At 40.7% G+C, this 20,684-nt stretch overlaps 2 long non-coding RNA genes across 2 annotated transcripts; both read right to left on the minus strand.

Moving 5' to 3' along the window:
- Window positions 1-3,571: 3,571 nt before the first annotated feature.
- Window positions 3,572-6,007, minus strand: LOC138111812 (uncharacterized). The gene is made up of 2 exons (XR_011151462.1): window positions 5,806-6,007; window positions 3,572-4,293 (listed from the first exon to the last, which is right to left on the minus strand). It is a non-coding gene; the product is annotated as an uncharacterized lncRNA (long non-coding RNA).
- A 5,858-nt stretch (window positions 6,008-11,865) lies between these two features.
- On the minus strand, window positions 11,866-19,663 carry LOC138111811 (uncharacterized). The gene is made up of 3 exons (XR_011151461.1): window positions 19,582-19,663; window positions 15,611-17,573; window positions 11,866-15,183 (listed from the first exon to the last, which is right to left on the minus strand). It is a non-coding gene; the product is annotated as an uncharacterized lncRNA (long non-coding RNA).
- Window positions 19,664-20,684: the final 1,021 nt, after the last annotated feature.

Consider the following 20,684-nt stretch of genomic DNA (forward strand, 5'->3'; position numbering starts at 1 on the left):
GCTGATGGTGATCCAGAAGTTTTGGAAAGAATTTGGGCTAAAGTCCACCTCATGTAAAGAGCAACCATACCTTAAGGTCGAGCTGTAGCCCCTGCAGGGACTGGAGCCACCTTGTGCCCAACACCACAGAGCTGGGTGCAGGCAGCTTCTGCAGTCCAAATGATCAGGAATAGCAGGAAGTTGAGCCACGTGAGTGTGTTCAACACTAAATCTGTACATCAGAAATTACCATGTGGTCAACAGGACCGTGACATGGTATCCCTTCATTCATCTGTGGAATGTATGTTTGCATCTAAGACAGGAGTTTCCAAGCCATTCCAAGAGGCTTGACATGCACTGAAGCTTCGGGTTTTTTTCTGTTCCAGAGAAGAGAACGGCTTGGGTACAAAAAACTTGTTCCAAGGCTAAGATAAAAGCACCTCTTTTAAAGGGAGTTTCATCTTGAAGATCCTGAAACAAAGGGATTATGCCATTCCTGAAGAGGGATTAGAGAGCTTTATCACCACTCATTGTATCTGCACCTACTGCTGAAACAGGAGGCTGGAGGAGATTAGAAACCAACTAAATGTGAATTAAAATTAGCATTATAAAAAGTTCCCAATCTGATTCTGGGAGTTAGGCTGTGATCTTATTTACATGTTTTTTAATAAGGATAAGCTCCAGAGGCTGCCTAGAGGATAATAATGTTACAGGATTTAAACTGTTGTAATTGGGACCCAAATCTGAATTACTGAAATTACTCCAGTTTCATACCAGAGAAACTAAGAAAATAATCCAGGCCTTCCTATCCCAACCTCCCAGGGGGACAGGAATGTAATGCTGAACCTAAGAAATCCACTGTATTAATAATCCAGGAGGTGGTCAAGTAACTACACTTACACCTTTGTTTCTTAATGTACCACTTCTATTCTCACAACCAGTTTGTATTCTGACCCTTTCTGTCTCTGAAATTATTGACAAAAACAAACACTTTTTTAAGCAACAGAAATATGCTCTCTAAAAAGCTGGACAAATTGTAATTCCTTAACCTGTTGCTCTGTGAAACATTTTTGCTGCAATGTCAAAATAGTCAAACACATATCAGTTCCAAGTAACTTCACCTGTACTGTCAGCTTTCCCTGTTGGGCACGTGAAGTCTTGGGGTACACATGAGCAGTTGTGGTACTAGAGTACAATGACAAAACCTAGCCTAAAGAAAGGAAACATTTTTGGACTGAAATTCAGTGTGTTGACTAAGGTCTGCTAGAGGCAAGAATGATCAGCCCATGAAGGATTTATTTTTGGAAGGCAGTGAAAAGAAGACATTGGCACAGGGCCAACACAGCATTGTGGCACTGCTACACATCAGTGGGTACCCACTGCTGATGCATACGTGGTTTGCTTGGCCTCAGGGGCTTTCAAGGCTGATGTGGATGGATGTTGTGTGTAGGCAGGTAGGTGGTGAAGGGAGATGCCAAATCTGGGCTGTGGGATGCAGAGCCACAGAGCTTCCCCACTGCTCTGCCTGGTCAGAACTCTCTGGACAACTCATCTGCTGCAGAGCTTCCCTTCAGAAGGTGAATTATTACAAATCATGGAAAGGTTTCCTAATAAAGGAAAGGAAATAAATCCATCAACCTCTATTCTGTCTGGTTCAGCAGAGTCTCATGGCACTTGTTAAAGTTTGTGGCTGGAATGGGACTGTAGGTAGGTTTTGATTTAATCTTGGCTCTGCTGAAGTAGATGGCAAAAACTCACTGAACTTGAGGAGGGGAAAGATTAATACATTAAACCTTGTCCCTTAGTGGTTCTGCTTTGCAGAAGACAAAGTATCAGCACTTGCCTGGCTCACAGGCGAGCAAACTTGCTGACTGGAGTTCATTTTCTAGAGAAGGTAGAAGGATTGCTGCTTTGCCATGAGCCTCCTAGCTCCTCCTTAAAATCTGCCCTGAGCTCACTCCACTGTGCCAAGCTTTTGAAGGCCATAGTGCAGATAGTGAAGAAGAAATAATTCACACTGGTCCTAACTTCCCATTAGAGCAGTTTTCCCCCTCTCTATCCCTGTGAAGGCAGCCTGGTCTAGGTGTCTCAAAGCCCCTGTATTGGTAAAACTGACCTTTGCAGCCTCCCTTGCCTTGTCCCCATTTTACAGGGCAAGCATCAAAAGAGGTTCATACTTTTTCCAGTCATGCTGTTCATCAGCAACGGGGGAGAAGCCAGCGTTGTCTGCTCACCATTTTGTGCTCTATGACCTCAGATACCAAGTCACTCAATTGTTCTTTTCATCAATCTGAGACTCCTTTTCAATGAATATTAGAAATACCTGCTAGACAAACTGTTTTGTTAGCAGGTCATGGAATTTTGTAATATTCCATACATCAGTTGGCAACTTTAACCCAAGGATTTTCAGACTTTGGCATCACAAGCACTAACTTATTTTTTCAGACTTTCTTTCATGATATTTGGAAAAGCCTTTTATTAAGACTTGCCTTGAATGTATTGTCTTAATTCTCTATTTGGGTACAGTCCCAGAGGATAGTATTTTCCAGTGCCTACTAAAGCATACAGAAGGGGCCAAAATGACTTTTAATTCAATAAGCTCAAAAACCCATGTATAGATTCTACTGAAGAGCAAAATTCCATAAACAGAGTCTGTATTTTCATTGTACTCAGAAAAAGAAATATTTTTTTCAATATTAAAAAGTCCTGGGTTGATCAAATTGTTGCATATTTCTTTCTGGGTAAGTGGTAGTGAGTAGAGATCTCTGACAGTTCTATATTAAATGCAGGTGGCTCTGTGAATGCTATTCCTGTCTGATACACTACATTAACCATAACCTGCAATTTCTTTCAAAAGAACTGGAATTAATTAAATTGTTTAATAAAACCTTACTTACCTGGATAAACTCATTTCTAGTTTGCATTTAGGTTCCCCTAATGTATCTTACTAGATTAGTATTTGTAACATGCTAGAATTGTTTACTTAGAAAACCAAACATCAAGTGTAATCATGATAATTGTCCAAGATTTTCCTTTTTAAGATGGAATTTTCTTTTTCTTGCTATATTCTGAATTACTAAATTAATTTAGCATGAATTGAAAACTTCATTCCCGTTTCACAGCTAAATTCAAGGCCCAAACACAAATCCTTCTGCCTAATTTGCAGTTCAATGCACCTCCATTGAGTCTGCCTATAAACATGGATTTGGGCATTAAAGACATCAAGAGGTTTGGGGATGGACATACCTGGATGTGACTTTTTTTCTTATTGCTGTTGTTCAGTTTAAAGCAAACCCACAGAGCAGAAAATAAAATGCATCATCACAGATCTGCACCTTAACAGGACCATCTCTTATTGAAAGCAAGGTTTTTAACACAGAAGCAATGCAAAGCAGCTACATTATATCAGGAGTACAAACCAAAAATATTATTTCACTTGGTGCATGTTGAACACAATAAAGTTTAAAATTTTGCTGTTCTAAAATTTATTTTAAATTCCAGAAGAAAGTACGCTTGGGAGAAGATAACAGCTTTATTTTGTTTTCATGGTTAAAGCAAGCCATAAAATTCTTTGTAGCTGAGCATGGTTGAGCCAAAAAACGCAGCCCCATGATTCCAAGTGCAGCATCATTTATATCCATAAGCAGATTAAATTTTAAAAGTTCTCTCAATACCACTGACCAGAGGAACAATGTCATTGTTAGAAAACACACGCACTGGTTACCTTATAATCAAATTTTCACTGCCCTTTCTGACAGGTTTTTAAGTTACTTAAGGGATCTATTTATATGTGGAAGCATCAACATCATGCAGTAAATCCAACCACAACTCAGTCACATATTTTATTAAGTTTAAGTTCAGTGAAAGTGCAGAGTAAACTAGGGCCCTATGTCTCTCAGTTACATCTGATTTGCGGTTGCTATAAAAAGGCCCACATGCCGCTCTTTCAGATGTGTTTTGGATTGAAAATAGGATTAATGTGCTAAAGTGTGATTAGAATGGTTAAACACGATTAATTGGAACAGACTTGTATTGCCAAGGGAGCTCCGCTGTTACTGGCCAGCCTCCAGTTTACCAAGTGAACAAAGCAGGCCAACTGTCCAAGTTTTTCCATGTCTTTGCTTATGTGCCTTTTCCTTTGCATTTTCTCATAGCCAGCTTGTCTCAGAGCAGATTAAATACAGCTGAGAATGTTGGTCTAGGTCTGCAGCGAGGATCCTCAGGGAATAAGCAGGAACCTCAGGCCCAGACTTGGCTTCTCCAGCGCTGGTTGAAAACTGCCATGCACCTAGGGCAAGGGTCCAGGTGGATCGACTAGGGAGTGGGAGTAATTTGGGGTTTTTAAAATGATCTATTAAACCCCTGAACTTTAATCAAGCTGCTACCATACTGACAGCTGTGATTTACTCACACATGGCTGAGAGGGGTAAAAGGGGCAAGGACTGCAGAGCTCAGGCACTTGTCCCCAGCTTGAGAGCCCATGCATGGGCCACACGTGCATGCCCCCCTCCCCCCTCCAAATTAGCACACCGGTGTGCTTTTATCATGGGCAAATTCATACGTATCTGTGCCATAGAAAATCTATTTCATTTTTTTAGTAGGTACTTGGCTGGACATCCAGAAAATGCTACCCCTCTCCACTAACTGCCCTGCCCTTCCCTCCCCACTCCCCCCCACCTTTTCCAAGCACAGATTAAGGATTTAAAGCTTATGTAATCAAAGCTTTAAACTGATCCTGCCTGGAGAAGTCAGAATGGTTTAGTATATTGTTCTAAAAACAGAAATACCTCAGTGGTTTATTGCATGAAGATATTAAACTTTGCACAAATTAAACTCAGGAGTGCAGACATTTTGAGCTAAATTCCTGGCTATAAGCAACTAAAACCTTCATAGCAATTAAAACCATGTTTGATTTTTTTTTTTAATAACTCCAGGCGCATTTCAAATCACAATGGGATTGCCTTTCTCAATAATGAAATCATTGTACAGATTGTGGAGTAACGGCATTTTATCTGGGAATGGGCTTGGAAAACACACATGCATACAAGATCTCCAAGACAGCATGCACGTATGTACACAACTGTCTTTCAATATTTAGTATCCTTCTTTAAAAACTGTCTAACCACTAGGGACAGAAGGGTAACCATATATTTATCTTCTGGGATTTGAGATCCTGAAGCAATTATTAGAGAGAAAAATTGGAAAGATAAATTCAGGGATATTTCTTGCTGCACTCTAGTTCATTTACGTGACTGTACATAAATTTCCATCTCTCTGAACAATGCAAACAGAGAGGCAAACAGCATGTGCTATCTTTGCTTATAATTTACAAACTTGCCTTGGAGTCAGTTCAGTGTCACTTCCCCCTAAGGGGCTCGACAACAACCTCTTCCCTTGCTTCCTTCTGGCTTTCCCTTCTCTGCCTTCCTACCTCTCATTCTCTCTGCCTCATACACAGCTTCCCAAAACCAGGCATATAGCTCCTGTGCTTGTGGTCATCTCCACAAAGCCAGCTCAGCTTCTTATCCAGACTTTACTACTAAGTCCATTGCATTAGGTAGATGATACTGCTTCAGGTGCAGAATGGATGTCCTTCCATTTTTTATTTGAAAGCGTGGTAGCACACAAAATCATAGATTAGTTTGTGTTAGAAGGCACCTTAAAGATCATGCCATGTGATCTTTCACTAGACCAGGTTTCTCAAACCCCCATGCAGCCTGACCTTGAGCACTGCCAGGAATGGGGCAACTTCTCTGGCCAGCCTCTTGCAGTGCCTCACCACCCACATAGTGAGGAATTTCTTCCTAATATCTAATCTGAACCTACCTTATTTCAAGGTACATCGTAATATGCCAGGAAAAAAAAAGGGAGACTATTGACAAGCTTCTTCACAAGCTTTCTATCTTTCCTTCAGGTAAACACAGCAACTTCCTTTAGTGCTGTGCAGTACATGCTGGTGGCAGCAAATCCCTTGCAGAGATCTGATTTTAAGCTGCTGCCACATGTAAGTTGGAGTCCTAAGGTTTTCTTCTATAGTTAGATGATCAGCACCTTCAAAAATTAACTGCAGCTGCAGAAGAGTTAATTACTGTTAACAACAGCAATTGCAGATGTCTGACACATTATAAGCTCTGTAGTTATCCTACAGGTGGTCTTGCTAACCAGCTATCTCAATGCCTGCAATGACTGACTCATCCCCATAAAGATACTCACAGAGTTTTCTTTTGTTAATGCTGGGGAGCTATTAAAGCCTTCTTGGCAAGCTTGGATTATGCCTTTCACTGACCATAGTTCAAGGTGTGCCTCTGCAGCTTGTTAAGCCTGCTACACACTGACAGGTACCCTCCCAGCTGCCCTCCCTCTTTGAGCACCTGTCTGGTCAAACTTGTCAGCCCCAAACCTAGAGCACAGAGCTGAGCAGTCACCAGGAGAAAAACATATCCAGTGGCGAAGGCAAATCTGCCTCATCAAAAATGCCGGTTGAAAGTAAGCTTCCAAAGCCCTGTGCTTGGACAGTCCTTTGGAGCAGTCCAGTTTGTCACTGAAGCAATAAAGTCATCATCCAGGTGCTTTGAAAACTTCTCATAAGGACTTGCTTCAATCAAAGCACACTCAGTTCACAATGCTGCTTTCTTTTGTGGTTGCAGAGGCTGTTTCTCCCTCCAATACATGGATGTGGATGAGATGTGGTTCAACAAGAACAGGAGCAGCCTGTGGTTCACAAGTTCTGCCAGTTCAAGTGGTGGAAAATAAAAGTTTCTGCTCCCTACCTGACCAAGATGTCTACTCAGTTTATGGTAACCATGAGAAATGGGAACATCAAGCAACCTTCCTGTTCAGAAGCCTTCAATGTTCACAGCCTAGTATACAAGCAAAAATATCAACATCTATTTCAGTTTATGTTACTGGGCTAGTCTGGGAACTGTCTCAAAACTCCTATCAGGTGTAGCTGTTCTGGCTAATGAAAGCACAATTCAGCTGACTTCTTCAGTCACCACAGCCTGACCTGGCAGTGCTTGTGAGCACCAGGAGGGCATTTTAAAACTTCCCTGGAAGGGAAGACTCAGCATAGCTGGTGTCACATAGAGAACCCTTGGTGATCTGTCATACAGCTATGTGGATGCCCCATCTTGTTTAAGAGCAAATATTTCAATAACATCTCCCAGACAGCTATTGTATTTTCAACTCATCAGAAGACAAAATGAAAGGTCAGTGTTTATATCTTTGGTGTGGTACAAACTGGAAACACTCATTATATTTCAAACTACTCTGGCACCAAGCTAAAAAAAGTTTTAGGAAGAGAACTTCCACTGTCAGATGAGTCTTATAGTTCCTCACCACAGAATGTTGGATGTTGCAAAGTCATCAGATCATAACAGTACCTGTACCATGTCCTATCTTTAGCACCAGCTAGTTACATTTTTCATAACCAAACATGTTGCAAAGTCCCTTTTAAATTGAAACCAGGTTTTTTAATTCCTTGTGTAGTAGACTAAGAAAGCACAAGGTACAACCTGCCTTCTGCACCACCATCGTGTATTGGAAGCTGCCAGTGCTGAGAAGAAGAAAGCTGTTGCTATGGGTCCCAGGGTGCCCAGTGTAAGCCATGCAACCAGCCACATATTCTGTACCTTAATTATGCATCTGGAGATCTTGCCTTAGGGGAGGTTTCCATTTTTGCTTTTTTGTCAGATCTGATCAGTGTTTAGTGCGTGTGCAGACACATACAACACCACTTCCAGATTTGTGTAGAACACAACCATAACTCTCTGAGAGAAGGTTGTTCATTTGTGTACTTAGGGGTGCTGTAAGCCTTGCTTTAGTTGCCCAACCTCAGCCCCAGGGAACTAATCTATCATCTCCTCACCAAATGTGAGACACGGCAGCGGAGATCCTGAAGCTGAACTGCAAGTGTTCCTACAAGAGATGTGGAGCAGTGACACATAAATGGTGGGGATGGAGGTATAGGAATGTAGGTGGAAGCAGAATTGGGACCCAGGCTATTTATAGCACTGAGTTAAGGTGATTCAGAAGTTACAGCCTGAGTAGGACACCTGGGTCTTTGCATGGCCATTGATTTTTTTGTGACTTATGGAAGTCACTTAGCTTCCCTTAACTGTACATCCATAAAGCTGGGGTTACCAGCATGACCTTGCACAGCACAGTGACAATAATTGCACAGAAGACATAAAAGAATGATGGTAGCAGCTATTGTGCAAGTAGAATGGATATATCACATTTATTTTCCTACTAACACTTCCCAAAATAATACATTGACATTCATAATTCACTTTTCTGAGCTTTTCTCTTGCATAATGTGTAACATTATAAAATCTTTAAAGGCTGAGTACCATTACATGCATATTTACAGACAGTGAGGGAAAGAGAGTTGGAACAAAATCACCAAGGACTGGATGGAATAAGGAACTGAATGCTCCAACCCTCTTAACCTTTTCAAGGAAAGCAAAAGCACTGGTCACAAAGAAGCCAGAGAGTCCTTCTTTTGATTTCAATAACATGCTTAAGTCTTTTGTCAGAAGGGGGCCAAGACCCCTCAGCACCTAGCAGGGCTGTGCAGTCCCTGTGTTGCCTGAAGTCATGCAGTGAAGCAGTGGGAATATTGTGGGAATATCTTCTCTGGCTTCCTGAATAGGACAACTGAGAAATTAAAGCTAAGAATGAGAGTCTGTCCCGGGTTTTACACAAAGCTCTGTGCACTCCAGAGAAGAATTTGGAGAGCTTACTTACTGCTGGCTAAATACATATTCACAGCAAAATTCTTTTCTGCATGCACCTGGTTTGCATGAATTCCAGGCTTGTGCATGTAAGGGAGGGGTGTGCACAACTGAAAAGAGAAGCCAGAATAAAAATGACCTCTAATTTCATATGACTCAGCAGGGGGGATAAGAGCAACTCTGCACACACAGGTGTATATGACTTTCTTTAGATCCAAGATCTGGTATAGGACACTGAGGTCTGAATATGGTCTCTCTGGTTAACTGGAGAGAGACCTTTCAACTTGAGAATGATCCTTGTCCCTTTCAACAACACAGAAGGAATATTGCCCATTCTGTCTGTTAAAACAGAGGGAGGAAAATAATCAGTCACCAATTCTTTGATTTTTTGTGTTGCCCTGCTAAATCCTCCCACTTTTGGCTAAACCATACCCTTTTGGGAAGCAGAGGACTATCATGATGCATATGGAAAACATGCAGAGCTGGAGAGCAGTATTTGGAGATGAGGAGAGCTGACCCTGAGATCAGCAGCCCTCAGAGCCGCTGACAGCCCCACTCAGGCATCCTCTCCTCCAGGGCTCTGCAGAGAAGAATCAAGTCCTTGAACAGGGGCTGAATGTGACATGCAGGCATTCAGCAGCTTTTCATACATCTTTATCGCTTCTGTTGTAGATTCAGTGCACTACACAGATTTATGGGAATTCTTTCCATGTTCACAACTTATAAGTATTAATAACCCGTCCAAGTTGGAAAATAATACACCATTCCTAACTCTATTAACTACAGAAAATCTGGCTTCAGTTAAAATAAGATCCCCTTTAGCAATGCCCAATATCCAATAAATATTATATATAAAAAAAGCCAGGCCGCATCTTATCTGACGTACGGTAACAGTAATGTTTTTGCCTGAGGCACTGCAAACTCCAGGCTTAAGAAGTCAAAATGACAGGGTGCAGATGATCGCTTGAAAGTTATAAGTTTTAACTTAAATAGTTAGCTTTAAGTCTTTTTTTTATCTAATAATGATTACAGACAGGCAAATTCAGCAGGCTCACAAATCTACAAAGAGATATTAAAGTTGTAGATAATATTCAAAAACTGTTTTCTTAATAGTTGTGTTTCTGTCACCGACCTGAAAGGAAAAACGGCATTAGCATTTCTGCCACTGCTATATGAAGGTCTTTCATTCAATTAAGACTTCTAATTTCAGGTTAAGATCTTCTGAGATACTTAAATGACAGATTTACATGTTTTCAGTAGATATTTGGTACTTGAATACCTAGGTCTGTGCCTTACTGGTACATAAAAACTACATTAGTGTGTTACAGTATCTCAGGATCTTTTGGGATTAAATATGCCAAGAGATATCCTCAGAGTTACTCAGTGAGTCCTTAAATTGGGAATGCTTCAGACCAGCACAACCTAACTAGAGTTATAACTGCACCACTTTCACCCTGCTTTAAACTAGCAGAAGTGACTTGCAGCATACCCTGCCTTAGCAGGGGCCGCTTGCAAAGTAAGCTGCCAAACCTGTCCTATTGAAGGCTATTGGAGAATGCAAATTACCCCAATTATTTACTGAGAGCAGCCGTCTCTGGCCTCAGAAGTTCAATTAACCTGATAGACACTTAATTAAAAGTTAAAATCAACTATTGTCTCAGGTAATCCTCAGATGCCCTTCACCAAGTCCTGTGACTCTGTTACCACATTTTAGCCTTTTCTCTTCCCCTTAGCTCAGGGAACCCACAATGCCAGCCCTGAAGACAGTGTTGAGGGAATGTTCTGTCCAGGAGCTGTGTCACAGACCAGTTACAGAATCCATCAGTAGCTACGATTACTATTTGCTCCATTTCTGACATCCTCAAGAATTCACAGTATTCATTCATTCATTCATTCATTCATTCATTTTCCCACTTTCTTGTTTTATTTTGTGTATTAGTCTATAGGCCAGATGCCATTTTAAAGAGTTAGGACCAAAATGACCCAAAATTTGTTTTATTTGAGAGTGTGGATAAAACTTTTTAAAAAAGGAAGCAAGCTAGTGATGATATTCACAGCAGCTCATGGACCCTTCTGCACCTATGGATATTAAACTCAGAACATTAATTTGATTACATTTTGTTAATCACATTGCAGCACTGGCTGGCTCACTATTGCTTATTTTAAGGAGATTTTTTTCTGATCAGAGAAAGAAAATTATCTATTCAGCAAACTTTTTATTTATCGTCTTTGTCTGCGGCAGCAGTCTAGCAAGCTTAGAATGACTGAAAATTAAAGTCAATGGAGAAACTGAAAGGTTTCACATGCATACCAGAAAGGAAACTCATTTTCAGAATGAGATCTGGACAGTTATCTCACTCTGAACATGACTTCATGAATTTGGCAGCTTCCAGCCTTCAGCAGACTTTGAACTCTTTGGTGGATCAGTGGCCTAAACTTCGACTTTCTTCTCTGTGTAAGAGTGAGGGAGTAATTTTGCAGGATTTTGCAAGAAACTGTCTAGTCACTCATTCATCAGACTTACAAAGAGACTAAAACTGTTGTTGTTTTTATCCAGTTAAGGTCTGTTCTTTGCCTAGTTTGTTTCTGATTCTTTCTCTCTTTGGGTTTTGTGGTTTTTTTGTCTTTTTTTGCTGTGAGTTGAGTGAGGAATTGCTCAGGATCCCCGTGAACTCAAAGAGAATGGCACTTTTACTCCAGAGACACACTCTTGCCAGATTTCACTGCAGCTGAAATCCCCAGGGCCAACACTGTTAGTTGAATGATGTCCACTTGAAGCATCACTCCTGTCCCTGGCTTTAGAAGTGACAGATATGCACTGGTTACAGCAGGGACGTGGTCCTCCACAGTTACTGCACACATTGTTCCCCCAGTGATGCTGGGCTTTTCTGCTGGTCCAAAGCTTTCAGACTTAACAAGAAGCAAGTGTGGGACACCCTGGCACAGCTTCAGACACACCTCACTTTTCCCATATAAAATCTGGCAAAGAGAAAAGCCTCGTGATGCTATCTTTCCATGTTTGCACCACATAAGCAGCAGCTTAGAAAAACTGGTATTTTTCCATATGACAAATGGCAGCTTTCCAGACAATACCCTAAAATTTTGGTTGGTATTTCCTCTCACAGGCATGCCAGTTGGGAAAAAAAGGAAAGCCTCTTGTAGCTTTTGTGTGATGTTATGGCAGTGGGATACCACTGTCCCTCCTGTGCGCCCAACAGCCAGCTCTACTATACCACATTGGTCACTCACACCTCTGCAGGGTGGCAGAGCATCATGGATAGAGGTCCTTACACCCCCAGCCACTAAGGGCCACCATTTTAACCAAGTGAGCAGGAGATTTGAGGGGAAGATGCTTCCACTGTAAACTGGATGTTCAAGAGTGTCTTGGGAAAGAGCCTGACATCAAATTACAGGCAGGGCCAGGGCAAGGGGGAGTTGAACACAGCCTGTTTTCCTCTGGAAGAGTTTGAGGACAGAAACGAAGGACTAAATGGGAGTCTGTCAGGGTGGAGAAAGCTTTTATTTTTATTTCCCATTATAGCTTTCATCTGTGAAAGAGGTTTGGCCAAACTCATTATTTTCTGAGCAGCAGCAGTCATAGTTAGGGAAAAGATACTGTGAAAACTGCAAAAATTGAAAAATATATTCTTTCATAATAAAGTCTGAACTAAGGACTTGCTTGGGTCTCAATAAAATTGACAGAAATTTGTAATAGACATGAAAAACAGTAAGAATGGGAGTTTGCTTTGATCAAGAAATCTTCTCACATTTGTATTTCTAAGTTATCCTAGACAGTTACAGCAGGTTTTGAAAGCCATTAAAGAAAGGCTCCTTTCACAAAAAGGGTTTGGATTGACATTTCCTTCAAATAGCTTCCTTTCTCAACCAAATGAAATTTTAAAGAGTGTCTTTAATTATGACAGTTAGTGTTGTTATGGAGGCTGGATGTGTTTCATGTTAAAAATTGCAGGAAAGTATTTTATAGGTTTCAGTTTGGACTCAGTGAGTGTATCTGCAGAGTATCTTAAAAGTAGGTCAGAGCTGCTGGCTAAGCCCAGTGACTGCCTGGAGCCAAGGCTGATGTGGGCCTGGTAGCAAAGAGATGTCCTGACACAACCCATGCCTCAAGCTCCATGCTTGGCTTAGTGATATCCCATCTCTGGCCCCAGGCTGACCACAATGCCCAGGGCCCTTTCTGCAAGGGCTCAAACAGCACCTGCTCCCAGAAATATCCATTTTGTAGACAACGTGAGTTAAAGATGACTCCATCCTTGTCCAGTCCTGGTTTTCCCTTGGGAAGGAAAGCAGTAGCTTTCACATTAATTTTGGGACTCAGACTAATAGTGTCTAACCCACATACTAGCTCCATTGAAGTGAACTGAAATTATTCACTTGTGCAGGGATTAAATCTCTTGAGAAGCTGTAGAAAAAACAGAGTCATGCTCTTAATAAATACTAGCAACATCCAGATGCCTTAAGCACAGCCATTTTTAGTAATTAATTCACTATAGATGTAGCTAGCTGATTTAAAGAGCCTGATTTATTCTGATTAAAGCATTTACTTCTATGTCAGCAGAAGGAAAATTTACTGCCTCAGGAAAACATAAATGTCAAATGTGTGCTTGAATATACAGAGTACGGTAGATAGAAAGAAGACGATGTTTTCACAGGTCATGTGCTTAAAGGTCAGTAGGGTTAAAGAGTACTTTTTTTGTTGTTTTAAAGCTGCCATACATGAAGAAGGAGCTGTGCAGCTGAAGGGAAAATGGCAAGATGGAATGTGCTCTAATGTCCATGGGAAGAGCACCAGGCACTCAAAAGGAGCGCTTGCATACAAACAATAGCTGAATTTGCCCCAAGACCCATAAAGAAGACTTTTGTATAATATTGTTCTGGTGCCAGAACTACTGCTTTCCTGTTCTGATGCACATTGGCAGTTTTACTTTTTTAGACATCAGTAACCAAGGGTACTCTTCTATTCACAGGCTTGCAATGTCTAATGTTATTATATTTGTATGAAAAACTGCTACGTCCAAACCAATTCTTACCAAGGGAGAATTCCAGTCTCCAGAAGACTAAGCCAGGAATATTTCACCTGCACAAATGCAGTGGGGACATTGGAGAGAAAATATTGAAATAAATTGAAACCAACCTCTTACAGCCAGAAATTCCTGTTGGAACTAAGGGAGCAGTACTGGTGCCTAACTGTAAGCACTGAATGTCACCTGGGATCACTGAGGGTGCCTAGGACATTAGCATAAGACCAGTAGCAATGACAGAGGACTCCTGCAAGAGACCCCTGCCCTTATGGAGTGGTGTCTGGAAGCCACCTATATTTAGGGACCTGAATGCCTCCCTACATAATTCTAAGAACAGGCATTTTCAAAGCAGAAATTAACACAGAGCCTATGAAATTCAGGCAGCTATAGACAGAAACACGAATGGGACAAGGACTTCCTGGATTTTGGGTGTTCTGGAGACCAGATTTTGTGTTCCCACCTCAAGTGCTGGCAGGGACCGAAATCCTGCTCTGACTATTCTCTGTAACTTCAGGTCTTATCCTGAAACAGTCTGGGCTGCTGCTGCTGGCTGTGATCTGTTTTGAAGCTGCTCACTCAGCACCTCACAAGGGGTGCTGCAGGATGAGGCCATTAGCCTGTATTTACATTGCCTGGTAATGCCATCAAACATTCTACTTCTAGTCATTAGCAATCCATCCCTCTTGCCTCTCCTCTCCCTGAGGAAGTGCTCACAGAACCTGTCTCAAGGATTTCTGCTTTTTCATTATTGTTGTAGTCTCCCCAGTTTATCTTTCTCTTTCATTAAACAACAAACCACAGATACAATTTCAACCTAACACTAACAGCCTGCTTGCAAGAAACTAACCATCCAGGAGCACATCCTTCCCACATTCTTCAAAAATGCACTTAACGTGATTCATTGCTTTATTCTTTGCTTGAAGCATGTTTCACTTACATTAATAATATTTTACCTTTCACTTATAAATTCAAACACGAAAGTGGTTGCCATTCTCCAAATGATCATATACATAAAATATTACTAGCCTATCACTTTCCAAAGGTCAAATTCTCTTTTTTCCCTTAATTAGGATTCAAGATTTCCAACAATAAGCTGTTGCAGCAGAAGTATAGCTCTTTTATGTTTAATAATTCACATCTCTGCTTTCTCACTTTGCCAAGAGAAAAAAGGAAATGGTTTTAAGTGGGGTAAGTACACTTTTTTCTAGACAAAATGAGAAGAGGAAGTTCCAAATATGGAGGAAACAAGAAATTGGTGATCTGATTCAGTAAGAATTTACACACAGAGTCCTTAGTTTTTGAAAAGCTTATCAAGTCAGTCCTTCACACTGAGGTGGTACAACTTCTGATGTGCTGTGTCTCGTGCTTGAAAATGCAAGTTGGAGTTCCTTATTAGTAAAGTTCCAGTCATGAAATGGATCTTCTCACACCTAAAATGGCAATACCAATATCTTAAGTCATTTTTTCGTGTTCTTGCAGGAGCAGACTTCATTTTGAGTCTGATTAAAATAAAGGGTAATATTTCATTATGAAACAATACCCTGATTTTTTAGGTAATACCTGAAAGGAAGTAAGTTTTGTATAGAGTGAAAAAGGTGTGTTAAATCAACCAAGCTGTCTGAGAGCACAAAGATAAACATAGTGAGCAGTGTGATTTTCTGTAACATGATTTTGCTACAGTTAAATATAAAAATCTCGCGTAATAGGAATCATGCCTTTTGTGTCCCACAAGAACCTTCCCAAGGGGCCAGAGAGAAAGTTTATAAATGTGTTCTTGCAAAAAATGTCTGGTTTTAAAAAATAAAATTCAATAACGGGGAAAAGAACAAACAGTACCCGCACAATGTAGTATCTTACCATTAAGAAATTTTATTGATGAAATTCCTTTTTTTCTGATTTCATGTGTATATATGTCTCTGGAATTTCCTCTAGCCTGGCTGTGCTACAAGTAAAGGGAGCTTTTTGGCTTTGGTTATATGCCTGGACTTCAGGATCTGGGCTGATGCCCGCCCTCTGTTGGAAATCATCTGTATGTCCATGAGCAGATGAGTCCACTCCTCCCATGTCTTAGTCAGTCATTTGCAGGATACTTGGATTTTCCTGCTACAGCTCCTGGTGTAACACCACTGCCACATCTGAGCAAAAAGTGTCTATAAAGTGGGACTTGGACCTTGTCAGCAGTTCAAGGCACAGCAGCCCTTCAGGTTCCAACCTTGCAGATGCTGGTACCCTCAGAAAGCAAAGCTCTTGCTGATGAGGGGGTGGGTGCAGTTTCCCAACACAGATGCCAGCGCTTTGCTTGGGAGTTGCTGAGGGCCTTGTCGTGGTGCAGGAGCCTTCTCGGGCAGTACCCTGGCATTCTGGCTCCCTGCTGGCACTTCCAGCCCCAGATTTTGAGGTTTCCAGTCCCGCTGAAGTGATGACTCAGCTGCCCGTAAAGCTGTTACCAAAACCTCATCATTTTAGAGCCCAATGTAAACCAGCCCTGTCTTCAATTTACCTTCATATGCCAGCCAAAAACGGTGCCAGTTCTGATGCAAGTCAGAGTTCTGAGTCTCTGCCTCATTAATTTCTAGATACAGGTTTTAGGTGCTTTAAAATTTTCCTCAAAATCCAATTCCGCCAGATTCCCAGTCACTTTAGCATGTCTCCTTTGAGGTCCTTCCAGTTTTTCTAGATATTTTTGATAATAGGGTGCCCAGCACTGAATGTAATTTTGCTTCCCTATATATTTTCTAAATCCTAGCTCTTAAAGCATTAGGGGTTTATGTGTGTGTATAGTCTATCATTTATTATAGTGTATCATATAATATATAATGTCAAGAATTTGCCTTCATATCAGTGATACGAATTTTATTGGGAGAGAAATATTAGCAGGATTTGATTTTGAGTCACCAGCTGTTTTTTCTTTAAGGTTATTTCTTTTTTATTGGTGCCCCAGTGAATGACTAAAATGTAAACTAAGTTAAGACTTAACACCAGGAGGATTCATATAAGCATAAAATTATATTGGCCCAAATTTTTCTGAACTTGCTCCAGAATGCTTTGAGTTTACTGGACAGATTTCAGGTTGCCATCACAAAAGTGCAAAACTAGACTGAAAATTCTCAGATATCAAAGCTGCCAGTGCCATTTCTCCAAACAAGAGAAATACCAAGCTTGGACAGAGGATGAACAACAGCAATGGTCACGGTTACAACCTCCATTTTCAAATCTGAGCAAACTTTTACTCCAGGTCAGTGATATTAATAATAGACTTTCTACTGATTTCAGTGGGAATTAGCCCTTTTGTAGGTCTACAGGAAGTGTTTCTATCAGCAGATATCTCCTTAACTGTGATAGCTAACATGCATTGACTCAGCAGATGTGAGTGCCTCTGTAAGAAAGCTGTGCCAACATGCATAATGTAGGTGATGGAAAGTCTTAAGAAGAGCTGTTTCAGAGAGTTAAAGAAATACAGAAACGTTTTACATGAGGTATGAACCTCAACTTCAATTCTGAATACCACAGACTCCTTGATGATACTGGGCAACCTGCTTAGTCTGTCCCTGGATTCTCCATCCAAATGAAAGTCTTCCTCACATTTTCCTAAGAGGAGAGCCATAGGACCCAGCCTTTTCTCACTATGACTTTCTTGATTGTTGTAAAAACAGTAATTGATTTCAATGTCTTTGTTTCTGGAATAGCTTGTCAGCATTTTTTTTCTTTTTTGGACACAAAACTTTCCAGGAAGTGGACTGCTTTTTTACCAAGTGAGATGGCAGCAAATCCCCCTTGCTTGTAGCTCACTTCCAGCTGGAAAGAAGGGGAACCACAACTCCTAAGGTTCGAAAAAGTAGGGAGAAAATGGCAGTGAAAGCATTTTTGGTGTGGAAAGGTGGCTGGAACGCAGACACTGCCTGTGAGTTCCATTCACAGACAGTCAGAACAGGCCTCATGTCCTCACACTCAAGTGAGCATGCTGCTGGCAGCCTGGAGCTGGTATCAGCTGTGCTTTGGGTGTGCCATGCAGTGAACGGTGAATTGAAACCATTCACCACTGCACGGACCTGTAGAAGTTTTCCTGTGCTGCCCAACACACCCAAAATAAGAACAGGTTGCTATAAACTTGTTATATAAACCTGGAAAAGGGCTTAACAAACTTAACAATGTGTTTTAAGATAGTAGTATTTCATTTTCCAATTAGCTGAAAAACAATTCTCTTCTGTCCCACACCTTGTGAAATAGCCTTCCTTAAAGGCCGATGCTAATTTTGCACTGGTGTAAATAACAGCCGGGAATAATAATAATAAAAAAAATCACTCTGTACCAGGCTGAAAACAGATAAAACTCCATCCTTCCATTAAACAGGCATGACTATTAGAGTGGATTCAAATAACCTCCCCAGCCCAATAAAGTGTTGCATGGAACAAGTACTGTTGCTTAGGCTGAAAGTCTGTCTCTACTAGAGATAACAGATGGTGCTGATAACATCCAGGAGATAAATTGGTGCTGAGTTAGCTATGTTTTTTGAATGCAGAATTTGAAGGATTTAAGCAATTACATCTTAAAAATTCCACTTTCCTTTGTATGCTACACAGTTACATACTATTGCAACCCACTCTGAAACTATTAAGCCAAAGGCAAGAAATTGGAAAACACGAGGACTTTTGAATAGTGAGAATTTGCACAGGGAATCAAAGAGGTTTCAAGTTCACTTAGTGCAGATGTTTCTATAATTGAGACACACTAGAAAAATGCATTAATGCACAAATCAGTCTTGCCTACAGTTATCTGAACCATAAAAAAATGTCCATAGTCAGGATATAATTCCCTATTAAATCCTATAGGATACTTTAAAAAAATAACATAGGTTCTTTTTTTCCTATTAAACTCTTCAGGACTTTTTCAGTAGGGGAGTCCACAGGGAGCACAAACAAACCTAAAATCTGTTGACCAATTCACCCCATAACCCCTTTTCATACACTTGCCCATAGATACTAAGGACCTGAATTTTAATGAGGCCAGCTAAGTGCAGCTGGTGACCTGAAAGATTTATTACTCCCATTTAAACCAGTAAGACTTCCTTTGGAACTGGCTCGAGCTCCCTTTACTGTATGTGCTCAGCCATCCATCCAACCCAAGCACAGACTCATGCATGCAAAGGCAGGAACTTGCACCTACGCTTTCGCTCACGACGCAAAACACTCAACCTCACAGGTAGAGGGAGAACATGGAGTCTCACAGGCTTTTGACTTCTTAAAACTGTAATGCTTGAAGCATTCAAAGGAAACAAAATGTCTAGGACAACTCCAAGGCAACCTGAAAAGAATATTTTTTCTCATCTTTCTAAGCATGACATAATTGTCTACTTTTAGTATCCAACACATATAAACAGAGCTGGCCTGTTCTCCTCAGCAATAAACTGTAGCTCCCTATCCAAAATCGACAGGGACCATCTGTACCCTGCTGTACCATCCTTCAGGAAAGTTGTCTTTGATGGAAGTCTAAGCTCCCAGGAGTGACATAGCAGGTTGCACATCTGTTTGCTCCTTGAGAACCCCTCGGGCACACAGCCTCCTGCTTTTATGCTAAATTTTAACAAGGATCTCCCAACCTCAAATCCAGAGGTCAATTAAGATTGTCAGGTGCTGGTTTCCAAACATACCTGTTTGCCCTGCAATGCTCCTCTAAAAGAACAGCAAACACTACTATTTTTTTTCTTTCCATCCAGACTTGCCTTGATTGCCCTGATGGACTAAAATAATGATACAAACAAGAAGGAAACTGTGTATCTCTTTATCTCAGCCCAGCAGGACGCAGATGGATAAGTATGAATAACAAATTACCTTGCAGTGGATTCCGCTAATCAGCCTCAGGGCTGGGCTGTTTTAGCGTGAAACAATTCTTAGCCTTTTTTGACAGTGCTGGTTCAGGCGTTGGGCAGAGGACCCTACCCCCTAATTAAGAACCTGAAACGAATTGAAAACAGCTGTGAATAATTAGACAATTTAAGTGCTGTTAAGAAGAAATAATTTTTGTAGCCATCGTAATAAATCTTATGCTGTCCGAACCCATACGTTTTACTTGAACTTTTTTCTTCTGGTGGGTTAGTGCATTACTCATAAAAGAAACAGTATCCCTTTTGTTTTGATTGGGCCTGCTTAATAACAAAAGAGCATATCACTATAAGTGGAAGTGTGATGACAAAGAGAATAGCCTCTACTTTCCTTAATTTTCAATCGTTTTGGTTCAGATCCTATGTCAGATTCCTGGCATGTGAATTTGGTGAAAAAAAAAGAATTCTTGATTTGCACTGTAAATAATACCTGAACCCAAGCTACTTAACATTTTTTAGATTTCTCTGGAAAAATACATGTCAGGAAAATACTTAAAAATTCAGCAACTGGCCTACTGGCTTTATATAGCAGATAAGTTCTTGAAGTATTAACTAAGACCTAGGGAAATCTATTTTTCTCTGAGATTTTCCACCTCTTTTTTTAATCTCCTGACTTGTGTGGAATTCGGTTAAAGTGTTTCACAGTAAGTAATTTACAGATGGGGAGCTTTCATCAGGCACTGCCAAACTATTCAGGACCTGATTCAGCAACATATAACTGGCTTTATTATATAATAGTTCTGTGAACACCTAAATTTATATTTAATATTATGTTGTGTATAGCTTTCCTGAAGGCAATGTATCTACTCACTCACTTAATGGTAAGGCCATGCGTAAGTCTTTGTAGGATCCAGCCTTTGCTTGAATAATGGCATTGCTTGTAAACAGGATATGGAAAGAACTTGATTATTTAGAAGTATGCTTTGGCTTTATTGCTATCTTAGAATAGCATACATTCCTCTGTCATTCTGATGGACTTACATCACATAATTCCAATCTGGACACAGGCTCTGAACACCCAGTTTTCTGAGGTGCTGTTTTGTTTTCCTTACA

This window comes from Aphelocoma coerulescens, chromosome 5, assembly GCF_041296385.1.
Source record: "Aphelocoma coerulescens isolate FSJ_1873_10779 chromosome 5, UR_Acoe_1.0, whole genome shotgun sequence".
Lineage (NCBI taxonomy): Eukaryota > Metazoa > Chordata > Aves > Passeriformes > Corvidae > Aphelocoma > Aphelocoma coerulescens.